This window comes from Schistocerca serialis, chromosome 1 (assembly GCF_023864345.2).
Source record: "Schistocerca serialis cubense isolate TAMUIC-IGC-003099 chromosome 1, iqSchSeri2.2, whole genome shotgun sequence".
NCBI lineage: Eukaryota > Metazoa > Arthropoda > Insecta > Orthoptera > Acrididae > Schistocerca > Schistocerca serialis.
The window spans coordinates 10,154,519-10,173,185 of NC_064638.1; positions in this window are offsets into that span (position 1 = coordinate 10,154,519).

Here is an 18,667-nt window from a genome sequence, read left to right on the forward strand (position 1 = left end):
CCGATGCTTCACTTTAGGTTGACTGTATCCCTTGGAACTCCTTATTGACAATAAAACACAGAAATTGCATCGGAATTAAATACAAAAGGCACAATGCCGACTCAAATACAAGATGACTGGCTCTTCTTACTCTCTATGATTTGAACCTTTCCTGTGAGACGGGTTTTAGATTCCGATGCTTCACTTCAGGTTTAATGTATCCCTCTGACCTTCTTATTGACTATGAAAAACAGAAATTGCATCGGAATTAAAAACAAAACGCACAATGCCGGCTCAAGTACAGGAAGACTCACTCTTTCCACTGTCTATGTTCTGAACCATTCCTCTGACACTAGTTATATATTCCGATGCCTCACATCAGGTTTACTGTATCATTCTGCCCTTCTTATTGTTCATGAAACAGAGAAATTGCTTCGGAATTAAATAGAAAAGGCACAATGCCGACTTAAGTACAAGAAGACAGACTCTTCTTACTGTCTATGTTTTGAACCGAACCTGTGAAACTAGTTATAGATTCCGATGCTTCACTTCTGGTTTACTATATGCCTTGGACCTTCTTATTGACGATGAAACACCGAAATTGCATCGGAATTAAATACGAAAGGCACAATGCCGACTTAAGTACAAGAAGACTGACTCTTCTTACTATCTATGATTTGAACCATTCCTGTGACTCTAGTTACAGATTATGATGCTTCACTTCAGGTTTACTGTATCCCTCTGACCTTCTTATTGACGATGTAAGACAGAAATTGCATCGGAATTAAATAGAAAAGGCACAATGCCGACTTAAGTAGAAGAAGACTGACTCTTCTTACTGTCTATGATTTGAACCATTCCGGTGACACTAGTTATAGATTCCGATGCTTCACTTCATGTGTACTGTATCCCTTGGACCTTCTTATTGACCATGATACACAGAAATTGCATCGGAATTAAATACAAAAGGCACAATGCCGACTTAAGTACAAGTAGACTGACTCTTCTTACGGTCTATGTTTTGAACCATTCCTGTGACACTAGTTATAGATTCTGATGCTTCACTTCAGGTTTACTGCATTCCTCTGACCCTCTTATAGACGATGAAACACAGATATTGCATCGGAATGAAATACAAAAGGCACAATGCCGACTTAAGTACAAGAAGATTGACGTATCCTACTGTATACGTTTTGAACCATCCCTGTGACACTAGTTATAGATTATGATGCTTCACTTCAGGTTTGCTGTATCCCTCTGAGATTCTTATTGACGATAAAACACAGAAATTTCATCTGATTTAAATAGAAAAGGCACAATGCCGACTTAAGTACAAGAAGACTGACTCTTCTTACTGACTATGTTTTGAACCATTCCTGTAACACTGGTTATAGATTCCGATGCTTCACTTGAGGTTTACTGTATCCCTTGGAACTCCTTATTGACGATGAAACACAGAAATTGCATCGGAATTAAATACAAAAGGCACAATGCCGACTCAAATACAAGATGACTGGCTCTTCTTACTCTCTATGATTTGAACCTTTCCTGTGAGACGGGTTTTAGATTCCGATGCTTCACTTCAGGTTTAATGTATCCCTCTGACCCTCTTATTGACGATGAAACACAGAAAATGCATCGGAATTAAATACAAAAGGCACAATGCTGACTTAAGTACAAGAAGACTGACTCTTCTTACTGACTATGTTTTGAACCATTCCTGTGACACTAGTTATAGATTCCGATGCCTCACTTCAGGTTTACTGTATCCCTCTGCCCTTCTTATTGACGATGAAACTCAGATATTGCATCGGAACTAAATAGAAAATGCACATTGCCGACTTAAGTACAAGAAGACTGACTATTCTTACTGACTATGTTTTGAACCATTCCTGTGACACTATTTATAGACTCCGATGCTTCACTTCAGGTTTACTGTATCACTCTGACTTTCTTTTTGATGATGAAACACAGAAATTGCATCGGAATTAAATAGAAAAGGCACAATGCCGACTTAAGTACAAGAAGACCGACTCTTCTTACTGACTATGTTTTGAACCATTCCTGTGACACTAGTTGTAGATTCCGATGCCTCACTTCAGGTTTACTGTATCCCTCTGTCCTTCTTATTGACGATGAAACATAGAAATTGCATCAGAATTAAATAGAAAAGGCACAATGCCGACTTAAGTAAAGGAAGACTGACTCTTCCTACTGTCTATGTTTTCAACCATTCCTGTGACACTAGTAATAGATTGCGATGCTTCACTTCAGGTTTACTGTATCCCTCTGACCTTCTTGTTGACGATGAAAAACAGAAATTGCATCGGAATTAAAAACAAAACGCACAATGCCGGCTCAAGTACAAGAAGACTCACTCTTTCCACTGTCTATGTTCTGAACCATTCCTCTGACACTAGTTATATATTCCGATGCTTCACTTCAGGTTTACTGTATCCCTCTGACCTTCATATTGACGATGAAACACAGAAATTGCATCGGAATTAAATAGAAAAGGCACAATGCCGACTTAAGTACAAGAAGACTGACTCTTCTTACTGTCTATGATTTGAACCATTCCTGTGACACTAGTTACAGATTCCGATGCTTCACTTCAGGTTTACTGTATCCCTCTGACCTTCTTATTGACGATGAAAACCGAAATTGCATCGGAATTAAAAACAAGACGCACAATGCCGGCTCAAGTACAAGAAGTCTCACTCTTTCTACTGACTATGATCTGAACCATTCCTCTGACACGAGTTATAGATTCCGATGCCTCTTTTCAGGTTTACTGTATCCCTTGGACCTTCTTATTGACGTTGAAACACAGAAATTGCATCGGAATTAAATAGAAATGGCACAATGCCGACTTGAGTACAAGTAGACTGACTCTTCTTACTGTCTATGTGTTGAACCATTCCTGTGACTCTAGTTATAGATTATGATGCTTCACTTCAGGTTTACTGTATCCCTCTGACCCTCTTATTGACGATGAAACACAGAAATTGCATCGGAATTAAATACAAAAGGCACAATGCCGACTTAAGTACAAGAAGACTGACTCATCTTACTGACAATGTTTTGAACCATTCCTGTGACACTAGTTATAGATTCCGATGCCTCACATCAGGTTTACTGTATCCCTCTGCCCTTCTTATTGACGATGAAACACAGATATTGCATCGGAATTAAATAGAAAAGGCACAAAGCCGACTTAAGTACAAGAAGACTGACTCTTCTTACTGACTATGTTTTGAACCATTCCTGTGACACTAGTAGTTGACTCCGATGCTTCACTTCAGGTTTACTGTATCACTCTGACCTTCTTATTGTTGATGAAACAGAGAAATTGCTTCGGAATTAAATAGAAATGGCACAATGCCGACTTAAGTACAAGAAGACAGACTATTCTTACTGTCTATGTTTTGAACCGAACCTGAGACACTAGTTATAGAATCCGATGCTTCACTTCTGGTTTACTGTATCCCTTGGACCTTCTTATTGACGATGAAACACCGAAATTGCATCGGAATTAAATACGAAACGCACAATGCCGACTTAAGTACAAGAAGACTGACTCTTCTTACTGTCTATGATTTGAACCATTCCTGTGACACTAGTTATAGATTCTGTTGCTTCACTTCAGGTGCACTGTATACCTCCGACCTTCTTATTGACGATGAAACGCAGAAATTGCATCGGAATTAAATACAAAAGGCACAATGCCGACTTAAGTACAAGTAGACTGACTCTTCTTACTGTCTACGTTTTGAACCATTCCTGTGACTCTAGTTATAGATTATGATGCTTCACTTCAGGTTTACTGTATCCCTCTGACCTTCTTATTGACGATGAAAGACAGGAATTGCATCGGAATTAAATAGAAAGGGCACAATGCCGACTTAAGTACAAGAAGACTGACGCATCTTACTGTCTATGACTTGAACCATTCCTGTGACACTAGATATAGATTCCGATGCTTCACTTCACGTGTACTGTATCCCTTGGACCTTCTTATTGACGATGAAACACAGAAATTGCATCGGAATTAAATACAAAAGGCACAATGCCGACTTAAGTACAAGTAGACTGACTCTTTTCACGGTCTATGTTTTGAACCATTCCTGTGACACTAGTTATAGATTCTGATGCTTCACTTCAGGTTTTCTGCATTTCTCTGACCCTCTTATAGACGATGAAACACAGATATTGCATCGGAATGAAATACAAAAGGCACAATGCCGACTTAAGTACAAGAAGATTGACTCTTCCTACTGTATACGTTTTGAACCATCCCTGTGACACTAGTTATAGATTACGATGCTTCACTTCAGGTTTACTGTATCCCTCTGAGATTCTTATTGACGATAAAACACAGAAATTTCATCGGATTTAAATAGAAAAGGCACAATGCCGACTTAAGTACAAGAAGACTGACTCTTCTTACTGACTATGTTTTGAACCATTCCTGTAACACTAGTTATAGATTCCGATGCTTCACTTTAGGTTTACTGTATCCCTTGCAACTCCTTATTGACGATGAAACAGAGAAATTGCATCGGAATTAAATACAAAAGGCACAATGCCGACTCAATACAAGATGACTGGCTCTTCTTACTCTCTATGATTTGAACCTTTCCTGTGAGACGGGTTTTAGATTCCGATGGTTCACTTCAGGTTTACTGTATACCTTGGACCTTCTTATTGATGACGAAACACAGAAATTGCATCGCAATTAAATAGAAAAGGCACAATGCCGACTTAAGTACAAGAAGACTGACTCTTCTTACTGACTATGTTTTGAACATTTCCTGTGAGACCAGTTTCAGATTCCGATGCTTCACTATATGTTTACTGTATCCCTTGGACCTTCTTATTGAAGATGAAACACAGATATTGCATCGGAATTAAATACAAAAGGCACCATGCCGACTTAAGTACAAGAAGACTGACTCTTCTTACTGACTATGTTTTGAACCATTCCTGTGACACTAGTTATAGGTTCCGATGCCTCACATCAGGTTTACTGTATCCCTCTGACCATCTTATTGACGATGAAACATACAAATTATATCGGAATGAAATAGAAAAGGCACAATGCCGACATAAGTATAAGAAGACTGACTCTTCCTACTGTCTACGTTTTGAACCATTCCTGTGACACCAGTTATAGATTCCGATGCATCACTTCTGGTTTACTGTATCCCTCTGACCATCTTATTGACGATGAAAAACAGAAATTGCATCGGAATTAAATACAAAACGCACAATGCCGACCCAAGTACAAGAAGACTGACTCTTCCTAATGTCTATGTTTTGAACCATTCCTGTGACACTAGTTATAGATTCCGATGCTTCTCTTCAGGTTTACTGTATTACTCTGACCTTCTTGTTGACGATGAAACACAGAAATTTCATCGGAATTAAATAGGAAAGGCACAATGCCGACTTATATACAAGAAGACTGACTCTTCTTACTGTCTATGATTTAAACCATTCCTGTGACACTAGTTATAAATTCCAATGCATCACTTCAGGTGTACCGTATCCCTTGGACCTTCTTATTAGACGATGAACCACAGAAATTGCATCGGAATTAAATACAAAAGGCACAATGCCGACTTAAGTACAAGAAGAGTGACTCTTGCTACTGTCTATGTTTTGAAACATTCCTGTTACACTAGTTACAGATTTCGATGCTTCACTTCAGGTTTACTGTATCCCTTGGACCTTCTTATTGACGATGAAACACAGAAATTGCATCGGAATTAAATACAAAAGGCACAATGCCAACTTATGTACAAGAAGACTGACTTATCTTACTGTCTATGTTTTGAACCATTCCTGTGACACTACTTATAGATTCCGATGCGTCACTTCAGGTTTACTGTATCCCTTGGACCTTCTTATTGACGATGAAACACAGAAATTGCATCGGAATTAAATACAAAATGCACAATGCCGACTTAAGTACAAGAAGACTGACTCTTCTTACTGGCTATTTTTTGAACCATTCCTGTGACACTAGTTATAGATACCGATGCTTCACTTCAGGTTTACTGTATCCCTTGGACCTTCTTATTGACGATGAAACACAGAAATTGCATCGGAATTAAATACTAAAGGCACAATGCAGAATTAAGTACAAGAAGACTGACTCTTCTTACTGTCTATGGTTTGAACCATTCCTGTGACACTAGTTATAGATTCCGATGCTTCACTCCAGGTTTACTGAATCCCTCGGACCTTCTTATTGACGATGAAACACAGATATTGCATCGGAATTAAATACAAAAGGCACAATGCTGACTTAAGTAAAAGAAGTCTGACTTTTCTTACTGACTATGTTTTGAACCATTCCTGTGGCACTAGTTATAGATTCCGATACATCACTTCAGGTTTACTGTATCCCTCTGACCTTCTTATTGACGATGAAACACAGAAATTGCATCGGAATTAAATACAAAAGGCACAATGCCAATTAAGTAAAAAAAGACTGACTCTTCTTACAGTTTATGTTTTGAACTGTCCCTGTGACTATAGTTATAGATTCCGATGCTTCACTTCAGGTTTAATGTATCCCTTGGACCTTCTTATTGACGATGAAACTCAGAAATGGCATCGGAATTAAATACAAAAGGCACAATGCCGACTTAAGTACAAGAAGACTGACTCTTCTTACTGACTATGTTTTGAACCATTCCTTTGAAACTAGTTACAGACTCCGATGCTTCACTCCAGGTTTACTGTATCCCTTGGACCTTCTTATTGACGATGAAACACAGACATCGCATTGGAATTAAATACAAAAGGCACAATGCCGACTTAAGTACAAGAAGACTGATTCTTCCAACTGTGTATGATTTGAACCACTCCTGTGACACTAGTTATAGATTCCGATGCTTCACTCCAGGTTTACTGTGTCCCATGGCCCTTCTTATTGACGATGAAACACAGAAATTGCATCGGAATTAAATACAATAGGCACAATGCCGACTAAAGTACAAGAAGAGTGACTCTTGCTACTGTCTATGTTTTGAAACATTCCTGTGACACTAGTTATAGATTCCGATGCTTCACTTCAGGTTTACTGTATCCCTTGGACCTTCTTACTGACGATGAAACACAGAAATTGCATCGGAATTAAATACAAAAGGCACAATTCCGCAATAAGTACAAGAAGACTGACTATTCTTACGGACTATGTTTTAAACCATTCCTATGACACTAGTTATAGATTCCGATGCTTCACATCAGGTATACTGTATACCTCTGACCTTCTTATTGACGCTGAAACACAGTAATTGTATCGGAATTAAATACAAAAGGCACAATGCCGACTAAAGTACATGTAGACTGACTTTTCCTACTGTTTATGTTTTGAACCATTCCTGTGACACTAGTTATAGATACCGATGGTCCATATCAGGTTTACTGTATCCCTTGGACCTTCTTATTGACGATGAAACACAGAAATTGCATCGGAATTAAATACAAAAGGCACAATGCTGACTTAAGTAAAAGAAGTCTGACTTTTCTTACTGACTATGTTTTGAACCATTCCTGTGGCACTAGTTATAGATTCCGATACATCACTTCAGGTTTACTGTATCCCTCTGACCTTCTTATTGACGATGAAACACAGAAATTGCATCGGAATTAAATACAAAAGGCACAATGCCAATTAAGTAAAAGAAGACTGACTCTTCTTACAGTTTATGTTTTGAACTGTCCCTGTGACTATAGTTATAGATTCCGATGCTTCACTTCAGGTTTAATGTATCCCTTGGACCTTCTTATTGACGATGAAACACAGAAATTGCATCGGAATTAAATACAAAAGGCACAATGCCGACTTAAGTACAAGAAGACTGACTCTTCTTACTGACTATGTTTTGATCCATTCCTTTGAAACTAGTTACAGACTCCGATGCTTCACTCCAGGTTTACTGTATCCCTTGGACCTTCTTATTGACGATGAAACACAGAAATCGCATTGGAATTAAATACAAAAGGCACAATGCCGACTTAAGTACAAGAAGACTGATTCTTCCAACTGTGTATGATTTGAACCACTCCTGTGACACTAGTTATAGATTCCGATGCTTCACTCCAGGTTTACTGTGTCCCATGGCCCTTCTTATTGACGATGAAACACAGAAATTGCATCGGAATTAAATACAATAGGCACAATGCCGACTAAAGTACAAGAAGAGTGACTCTTGCTACTGTCTATGTTTTGAAACATTCCTGTGACACTAGTTATAGATTCCGATGCTTCACTTCAGGTTTACTGTATCCCTTGGACCTTCTTACTGACGATGAAACACAGAAATTGCATCGGAATTAAGTACAAAATTCACAATTCCGCAATAAGTACAAGAAGACTGACTATTCTTACGGACTATGTTTTAAACCATTCCTATGACACTAGTTATAGATTCCGATGCTTCACATCAGGTATACTGTATACCTCTGACCTTCTTATTGACGCTGAAACACAGTAATTGTATCGGAATTAAATACAAAAGGCACAATGCCGACTAAAGTACATGTAGACTGACTTTTCCTACTCTTTATGTTTTGAACCATTCCTGTGACACTAGTTATAGATTCCGATGGTCCATATCAGGTTTACTGTATCCCTTGGACCTTCTTATTGACGATGAAACACAGAAATTGCATCGGAATTAAATACAAAAGACACAATGCCGACTTAAGTACAAGAAGACTCACTCTTCCAACTGTCTTTGTTTTGAACAATTCCAGTGGCACTAATTCTAGATTCCGATGCTTCTCTTCAGGTTTACTCTATCCCTCTGACCGTCTTATTGACGATGAATCACAGAAATTGCATCGGAATTAAATACAAAATGCACAATGATGACTTAAGTACAAGAAGACTGACTCTTCTTACTGACTATGATTCCTGTGACACTAGTTATAGATTCGATGCTTCACTTCAGGTTTACTGTATCCTTTGGACCTTCTTATTGACGATGAAACACAGAAATTGCATCGGAATTAAATACAAAAGGCACAATGCCGACTTAAGTACAAGAAGACTGACTCTTCTTACTGTCTATGATTTGAACCATTCCTGTGACACTAGTTATAGATTCCGATGCTTCACTTCAGGTGTACTGTACCCCTTGGACCTTCTTATTGACGATGAAAGACAGAAATTGCATCGGAATTAAATACAAAAGGCGCAATGCCGAATTAAGTACAAGTAGACTGACTATTCTTATTGTCTATGTTTTGAACCATTCGTGTGACTCGAGTTATAGATTCCGATGCTTCACTTCAGGTTTAATGTATCCCTCTGACCCTCTTATTGACGATGAAACACAGAAAATGCATCGGACGTAAATACAAAAGGCACAATGCCGACTTAAGTACAAGAAGACTGACTCTTCTTACTGACTATGTTTTGAACCATTCCTGTGACACTAGTTGTAGATTCCGATGCCTCACTTCAGGTTTACTGTATCCCTCTGCCCTTCTTATTGACGATTAAACACAGAAATTGCATCGGAAATAAACAGAAAAGGCACAATGCCGACTTAAGTACAAGAAGACTGACTCTTCTTACTGTCTATGTTTGAACCGTTCCTGTGACACTAGTTATAGATTCCGATGCCTCACTTCAGGTTTACTGTATCCCTTGGACTTTCATATTGACGATGAAACACAGAAATTGCATCGGAATTAAATACAAAAGGCACAATGCCAACTTAAGTACAAGAAGACTGACTCTTCCTACTGTCTATGTTTTGAACCATTCCTGTGACACTAGTTATAGATTCCGATGCTTCACTTCAGGTTTACTGTATCCCTCTGTCCTTCTTATTGACGATGAAACATAGAAATTGCATTAGAATTAAATAGAAAAGGCACAATGCCGACTTAAGTACAAGAAGACTGACTCTTCCTACTGTCTATGTTTTCAACCATTCCTGTGACACTAGATATAGATTGCGATGCTTCACTTCAGGTTTACTGTATCCCTCTGACCTTCTTATTGACGATGAAAAACAGAAATTGCATCGGAATTAAAAACAAAACGCACAATGCCGGCTCAAGTACAAGAAGACTCACTCTTTCCACTGTCTATGTTCTGAAACATTCCTCTGACACTAGATATATATTCCGATGCTTCACTTCAGGTTTACTGTATCCCTCTGACCTTCATATTGACGATGAAACACAGAAATTGCATCGGAATTAAATAGAAAAGGCACAATGCCGACTTAAGTACATGAAGACTGACTCTTCTTACTGTCTATGATTTGAACCATTCCTGTGACACTAGTTATAGATTCCGATGCCTCACTTCAGGTTTACTGTATCCCTCTGACCTTCTTATTGACGATGAAAAACAGAAATTGCATCGGAATTAAAAACAAGACGCACAATGCCGGCTCAAGTACAAGAAGTCACACTCTTCCTACTGTCTATGTTCTGAACCATTCCTCTGACACGAGTTATAGATTCCGATGCCTCTTTTCAGGTTTACTGTATCCCTTGGACCTTCTTATTGACGATGAAACACAGAAATTGCATCGGAATTAAATAGAAATGGCACAATGCCGACTTAAGTACAAGAAGACTGACTCATCTTACTGACAATGTTTTGAACCATTCCTGTGACACTAGTTATAGATTCCGATGCCTCACATCAGGTTTACTGTATCCCTCTGCCCTTCTTATTGAAGATGAAACACAGATATTGCATCGGAATTAAATAGAAAAGGCACAAAGCCGACTTAAGTACAAGAAAACTGACTCTTCTTACTGACTATGTTTTGAACCATTCCTGTGACACTAGTAGTTGACTCCGAAGCTTCACTTCAGGTTTACTGTATCACTCTGACCTTCTTATTGACGATAAAGCACCGAAATTGCATCGGAATTAAATGCGAAAGGCACAATGCCGACTTAAGTACAAGAAGACTGACTCTTCTTACTGTCTATGATTTGAACCATTCCTGTGGCACTAGTTATAGATTCCGTTGCTTCACTTCAGGTGCACTGTATACCTCCGACCTTCTTATTGACGATGAAACACAGAAATTGCATCGGAATTAAATACAAAAGGCACAATGCCGACTTAAGTACAAGTAGACTGACTCTTCTTACTGTCTATGTTTTGAACCATTCCTGTGACTCTAGTTATAGATTATGATGCTTCATTTCAGGTTTACTGTATCCCTCTGACCTTCTTATTGACGATGAAAGTCAGAAATTGCATCGGAATTAAATAGAAAAGGCACAATGCCGACTTAAGTACAAGAAGACTCTCTCTTCTTACTGTCTATGATTTGAACCATTCCTGTGACACTACTTATAGATTCCGATGCTTCACTTCATGTGTACTGTATCCCTTGGACCTTCTTATTGACGATGAAACTCAGAAATTTCATCGGATTTAAATAGAAAAGGCACAATGCCGACTTAAGTACAAGAAGACTGACTCTTCTTACCGACTATGTTTTGAACCATTCCTGTAACACTAGTTATAGATTCCGATGCTTCACTTTAGGTTTACTGTATCCCCTGGAACACCTTATTGACGATGAAACACAGAAATTGCATCGGAATTAAATACAAAAGGCACAATGCCGACACAAATACAAGATGACTGGCTCTTCTTACTCTCTATGATTTGAACCTTTCCTGTGAGACGGGTTTTAGATTCCGATGCTTCACTTCAGGTTTACTGTATACCTTGGACCTTCTTATTGATGGCGAAACACAGAAATTGCATCGGTATTAAATAGAAAAGGCACAATACCGACTTAAGTACAAGAAGACTGACTCTTCTTACTGACTATGTTTTGAACATTTCCTGTGACACCAGTTTCAGATTCCGATGCTTCACTATATGTTTACTGTATCCCTTGGACCTTCTTATTGAAGATGAAAGTTAGATATTGCATCGGAATAAAATACAAAAGGCACCTTGCCGACTTAAGTACAAGAAGACTGACTCTTCTTACTGACTATGTTTTGAACCATTCCTGTGACACTAGTTATATATTCCGATGCCTCACATCAGGTTTACTGTATCCCTCTGACCTTCTTATTGACGATGAAACATACAAATTATATCGGAATGAAATAGAAAAGGCACAATGCCGACATAAGTATAAGAAGACTGACTTTTCCTACTGTCTATGTTTTGAACCATTCCTGTGACACTAGTTATAGATTCCGATGCTTCTCTTCAGGTTTACTGTATCCCTCTGACCTTATTATTGACGATGAAACACAGAAATTTCATCGGAATTAAATAGGAAAGGCACAATGCCGACTTAAGTACAAGAAGACTGACTCATCTTACTGTCTATGATTTAAACCATTCCTGTGACACTAGTTATAAATTCCGATGCTTCACTTCAGGTGTACCGTATCCCTTGGGCCTTCTTATTAGACGATGAATCATAGAAATTGCATCGGAATTAAATACAAAAGGCACAATGCCGACTTAAGTACAAGTAGACTTACTCTTCCTACTGTCTACGTTTTGAACCATCCCTGTGACACTAGTTATAGATTCCGATGTTTCACTTCAGGATAACTGTATCCCTCTGACCTTATTACTGACGATAAAACACAGAAATTGCATCGGAATTAAATACAAAAGGCACAATGGCGACTTAAGTACAAGAAGACTGACTCTTCTTACTGATTATGTTTTGAACCATTCCTGTGACACTAGTTATAGATTCCGATGCTTCACTTCAGGTTTACTGTATCCCTCTGACCACCTTATTGACGATGAAACACAGAAATCGCATCGGAATTAAATGCAAAATTCACAATGCGGACTCAAATACAAGATGACTGGCTCTTCTTACTTTCTTTGTTTTGAACCTTTCCTGTGAGACCCGTTCTAGATTCCAGTGCTTCACTTCAAGTTTACTGTATCCCTCTGACCTTCTTATTGACGATGAAACACATAAATTGCATCGGCATTAAATACAAAAGGCACAATGCCGACTTAAGTACAAGGAGACTGACTCTTCTTACTGACTATGTTTTGAACATTTCCTGTGATACCAGGTTTAGAATCCGTTGCTTCACTATATGATTACAGTATCTCTTGGACTTTCTTATTGACAATGAAACACAGAAATTGCATCGGAATCAAATAAAAAAGGCACAATGCCGACTTAACTATAAGAAGACTTACTCTTCTTACTGTGTATCAATTGAACCATTCCTGTGACACTAGTTGTAGATTCCGATGCTTCACATCAGGTTTACTGTATCCCTCTGAGATACTTATTGACGATGAAACACAGAAATTGCATCGGAATTAAAAATAAAGGGCACAATGCCGACTTAAGTACAAGAAGACTGACTCTTCCTACTGTCTACGTTTTGAACCATCCCTGTGACACTAGTTATAGATTCCGATGTTTCACTTCAGGATAACTGTATCCCTCTGAAATTTTTACTGATGATAAAACACAGAAATTGCATCGGAATTAAATACAAAAGGCACAATGCCGACTTAAGTACAAGAAGACTGACTCTTCCTACTGTCTATGTTTTGAACCATTCCTGTGACACTAGTTATAGATTTCGATGCTTCACTTTAGGTTTACTGTATCCCTTGGAACTCCTTATTGACGATGAAACACAGAAATTGCATCGGAATAAAAATCCAAAGGGCACAATGCCGACTCAAATACAAGAGGACTGGCTCTTCTTACTCTCTATGATTTGAACCTTTCCTGTGAGACGGGTTTTAGATTCTGATGCTTCACTTCAGGTTTAGTGTATACCTTGGACCTTCTTATTGATGACGAAACACAGAAATTGCATCGGAATTAAATAGAAAAGGCACAATGCCGACTTAAGTACAAGAAAACTGACTCTTCTAACGGACTATGTTTTGAACCATTCCTGTGACACTAGTTATTGATTCCGATGCCTCACATCAGGTTTACTGTATCCCTCTGACCTTCTTATTGACGATGGAACATACAAATTACATCGGAATGAAATAGATAAGGCACAATGCCGACTTAAGTATAAGAAGACTGTCTCTTCCTACTGTCTACGTTTTGAACCATTCCTGTGACACTAGTTATAGATTCCGATGCATCACTTCTGGTTTACTGTATCCTTCTGACCATCTTATTGACGATGAAAAACAGAAATTGCATCGGAATTAAATACAAAACGCACAATGCCGACCCAAGTACTAGAAGACGGACTCTTCCTACTGTCTATGTTTTGAACCATTCCTGTGACACTAGTTATAGATTCCGATGCTTCTCTTCAGGTTTACTGTATCCCTCTGACCTTCTTATTGACGATGAATCACAGAATTTTCATCGGAATTAAATAGGAAAGGCACAGTGGGGACTTAAGTACAAGAAGACTGACTCTTCTTACTGTCTATGATTTAAACCATTCCTGTGACACTAGTTATAAATTCCGATGCTTCACTTCAGGTGTACCGTATCCCTTGGACCTTCTTATTAGACGATGAACCACAGAAATTGCATCGGAATTAAATACAAAAGGCACAATGCCGACTTAAGTACAAGAAGACTGACTCTTCCTACTGTCTACGTTTTGAACCATCCCTGTGACACTAGTTATAGATTCCGATGTTTCACTTCAGGATAACTGTATCCCTCTGACCTTTTTACTGATGATAAAACACAGAAATTGCATCGGAATTAAATACAAAAGGCACAATGCCGACTTAAGTACAAGAAGACTGACTCTTCCTACTGTCTATGTTTTGAACCATTCCTGTGACACTAGTTATAGATTCCGATGCTTCACTTCAGGTTTACTGTATCACTCTGACCACCTTATTAACGATGAAACACAGAAATCGCATCTGAATTAAATACAAAATTCACAATGCGGACTCAAATACAAGATGACTGGCTCTTTTTACTCACTTTGTATTGAACCTTTCCTGTGAGACCCGTTTTAGATTCCAATGCTTCACTTCAGGTTTACTGTATCCCTCTGACCTTCTTATTGACGATGAAACACATAAATTGCATCGGCATTAAATACAAAAGGCACAATGCCGACTTAAGCACAAGGAGACTGACTCTTCTTACTGACTATGTTTTGAACATTTCCTGTGATACCAGGTTTTTGAATCCGTTGCTTCACTATATGATTACAGTATCCCTTGGACCTTCTTATTGACAATGAAACACTGAAATTGCTTCGGAATTAAATACAAAAAGGCACAATGCCGACTTAAGTATAAGAAGACTTACTCTTCTTACTTTGTATGATTTGAACAATTCCTGTTACACTAGTTATAGATTCCGATGTTTCACTTCAGGTTTACTGTATCCCTCTGACCCTCTTGCCGACGAAAAAACACAGAAATTGATCGGAATTAAATACAAAAGGCACAATGCCGACTTAAGTACAAGGAGACTGACTCTTCTTACTGACTATATTTTGAACATTTCCTGTGATACCAGGTTTTTGAATCCGTTGCTTCACTATATGATTACAGTAACTCTTGGACCTTCTTATTGACAATGAAACACTGAAATTGCTTCGGAATTAAATACAAAAGGCACAATGCCGACTTAAGTATAAGAAGACTTACTCTTCTTACTTTGTATGATTTGAACAATTCCTGTTACACTAGTTATAGATTCCGATGTTTCACTTCAGGTTTACTGTATCCCTCTGACCCTCTTGCCGACGAAAAACCACAGAAATTGCATCGGAATTAAATACAAAAGCACAATGCCGAGTTAAGTACAAGAAGACTGACTCTTCTTACTGCCTATGTTTTGAACCATTCCTGTGACACTAGTTATAAATTCCGATGCTTCACTTTGGGTTTACGGTATCTCTTGGAACTCCTTATTGACGATGAAACACAGAAATTGCATAGGAATTAAATACAAAAGGCACAATGCCGACTCAAATACAAGATGACTGGCTCTTCTTACTGACTATGATTTGAACCATTCCTGTGACACTAGTTATAGATTCCGATGCCTCACATCAGGTTTACTGTATCCCTCTGACCTTCTTATTGACGATGAAACATACAAATTATATCGGAATTAAATAGAAAAGGCACAATGCCGACATAAGTACAAGGAGACTGACTCTTCAAACTGTCTATGATTTAAACCATTCCTGTGACACTAGTTATAAATTCCGATGCTTCATTTCAGGTGTACCGTATCCCTTGGACCTTCTTATTGACGATGAACCACAGAAATTGCATCGGAATTAAATACAAAAAGCACAATGCCGACTTAAGTACAAGAAGACTGACTCTTCCTACTGTCTACGTTTTGAACCATCCCTGTGACACTAGTTATAGATTCCGATGTTTCACTTCAGGTTCTACTGTATCCCTCTGACCCTCTTGCCGACGAAAAAACACAGAAATTGCATCGGAATTAAATACAAAAGCACATTGCCGACTTAAGTACAAGAAGACTGACTCTTCTTACTGATTATGTTTTGAACCATTCCTGTGACACTAGTTATAGATTCCGATGCTTCACTTCAGGTTTACTGTATCCCACTGACCATCTTATTGACGATGAAACACAGAAATCGCATCGGAATTAAATACAAAATTCACAATGCGGACTCAAATACAAGATGACTGGCTCTTCTTACTCTCTTTGTTTTGAACCTTTCCTGTGAGACCGGTTTTTGATTCCAATGCTTCACTTCAGGTTTACTGTATCCCTCCGACCTTCTTATTGACGATGAAACACATAAATTGCATCGGCATTAAATACAAAAGGCACAATGCCGACTTAAGTACGAGGAGACGGACTCTTCTTACTGACTATGTTTTGAACATTTCCTGTAATACCAGGTTTAGAATCCGTTGCTTCACTATATGATTACAGTATCTCTTGGACCTTCTTATTGACAATGAAACACAGAAATTGCATCGGAATTAAATACAAAAGACACAATGCCGACTTAAGTATAAGAACACTTACTCTTCTTACTGTCTATTATTTGAACCATTCCTGTGACACTAGTTGTAGATTCCGATGCTTCACATCAGGTGTACTGTATCCCTTGGACCTTCTTATTGACGATGAAACACCGAAATTGCATCGGAATTAAATACGAAAGGCACAATGCCGACTTATGTACAAGAAGACTGCCTCTTATTACTGTCTATGTTTTGAACCATTCCTGTGACACCACTTATAGATTCCGATGCTTCACTTCAGGTTTACTGTATCCCTCTGACCATCTTACGGAAATAAGACACAGCAATTGCATCGGAAATAAATTGAAAAGGCACAATGCCGACTTAAGTACAAGAAGACTGACTCTTCTTACTGTCTATGTTTTGAACCATTCCTTTACAACTAGTTATAGATGCCGATGCCTCACTTCTGGTTTACTGTATACCTTGGACCTTCTTATTGACGATGAAACACAGAAATTGCATCGGAATTAAATACAAATGGCACAATGCCGACTAAAGTACAAGAAGACTGACTCTTCTTACTGACTATGTTTTGAACCATTCCTGTGACACTAGTTATAAATTCCGATGCTTCACTTCAGAGTTACTGTATCCGACTGACCTCCTTATTGACGATGAAACGTAGAAATTACATCGGAATTAAATAGAAGAGGCACAATGCCGTCTTAAGTACAAGATGAACGGCTCTTCCTACTCTCTATGTTTTGAACCTTTCCTGTGAGACCGGTTTTAGATTCCGATGCTTCACTTAAGGTTTACTGTATCCCTTGGACCTTCATATTGACGACGAAACACAGAAATTGCATCGGAATTAAATACAAAAGGCACAATGCCGACCAAAGTACAAGAAGACTGACTCTTCTTACTGACTATGTTTTGAACCATTCCTGTGACACTAGTTATAAATTCCGATGCTTCACTTTAGGTTTACTGTATCTCTTGGAACTCCTTATTGACGATGAAACACAGAAATTGCATAGGAATTAAATACAAAAGGCACAATGCCGACTCAAATACAAGATGACTGGCTCTTCTTACTGACTACGATTTGAACCATTCCTGCGACACTAGTTATAGATTCCGATGCCTCACATCAGGTTTACTGTATCCCTCTGACCTTCTTATTGACGATGAAACATACAAATTATATCGGAATTAAATAGAAAAGTCACAATGCCGACTTAAGTACAAGGAGACTGACTCTTCCTACTGTCTATGATTTAAACCATTCCTGTGACACTAGTTATAAATTCCGATGCTTCATTTCAGGTGTACCGTATCCCTTGGACCTTCTTATTGACGATGAACCACAGAAATTGCATCGGAATTAAATACAAAAAGCACAATGCCGACTTAAGTACAAGAAGACTGACTCTTCTTACTGTCTACGTTTTGAACCATCCCTGTGACACTAGTTATAGATTCCGATGTTTCACTTCAGATTTACTTTATCCCTCTGACCCTCTTACCGACGAAAAAACACAGAAATTGCATCGGAATTAAATACAAAAGCACAATGCCGACTTAAGTACAAGAAGACTGACTCTTCTTACTGATTATGTTTTGAACCATTCCTGTGACACTAGTTATAGATTCCGATTCTTCACTTCAGGTTTACTGTATCCCTCTGACCATCTTATTGACGATGAAACACAGAAATCGCATCGGAATTAAATACAAAATTCACAATGCGGACTC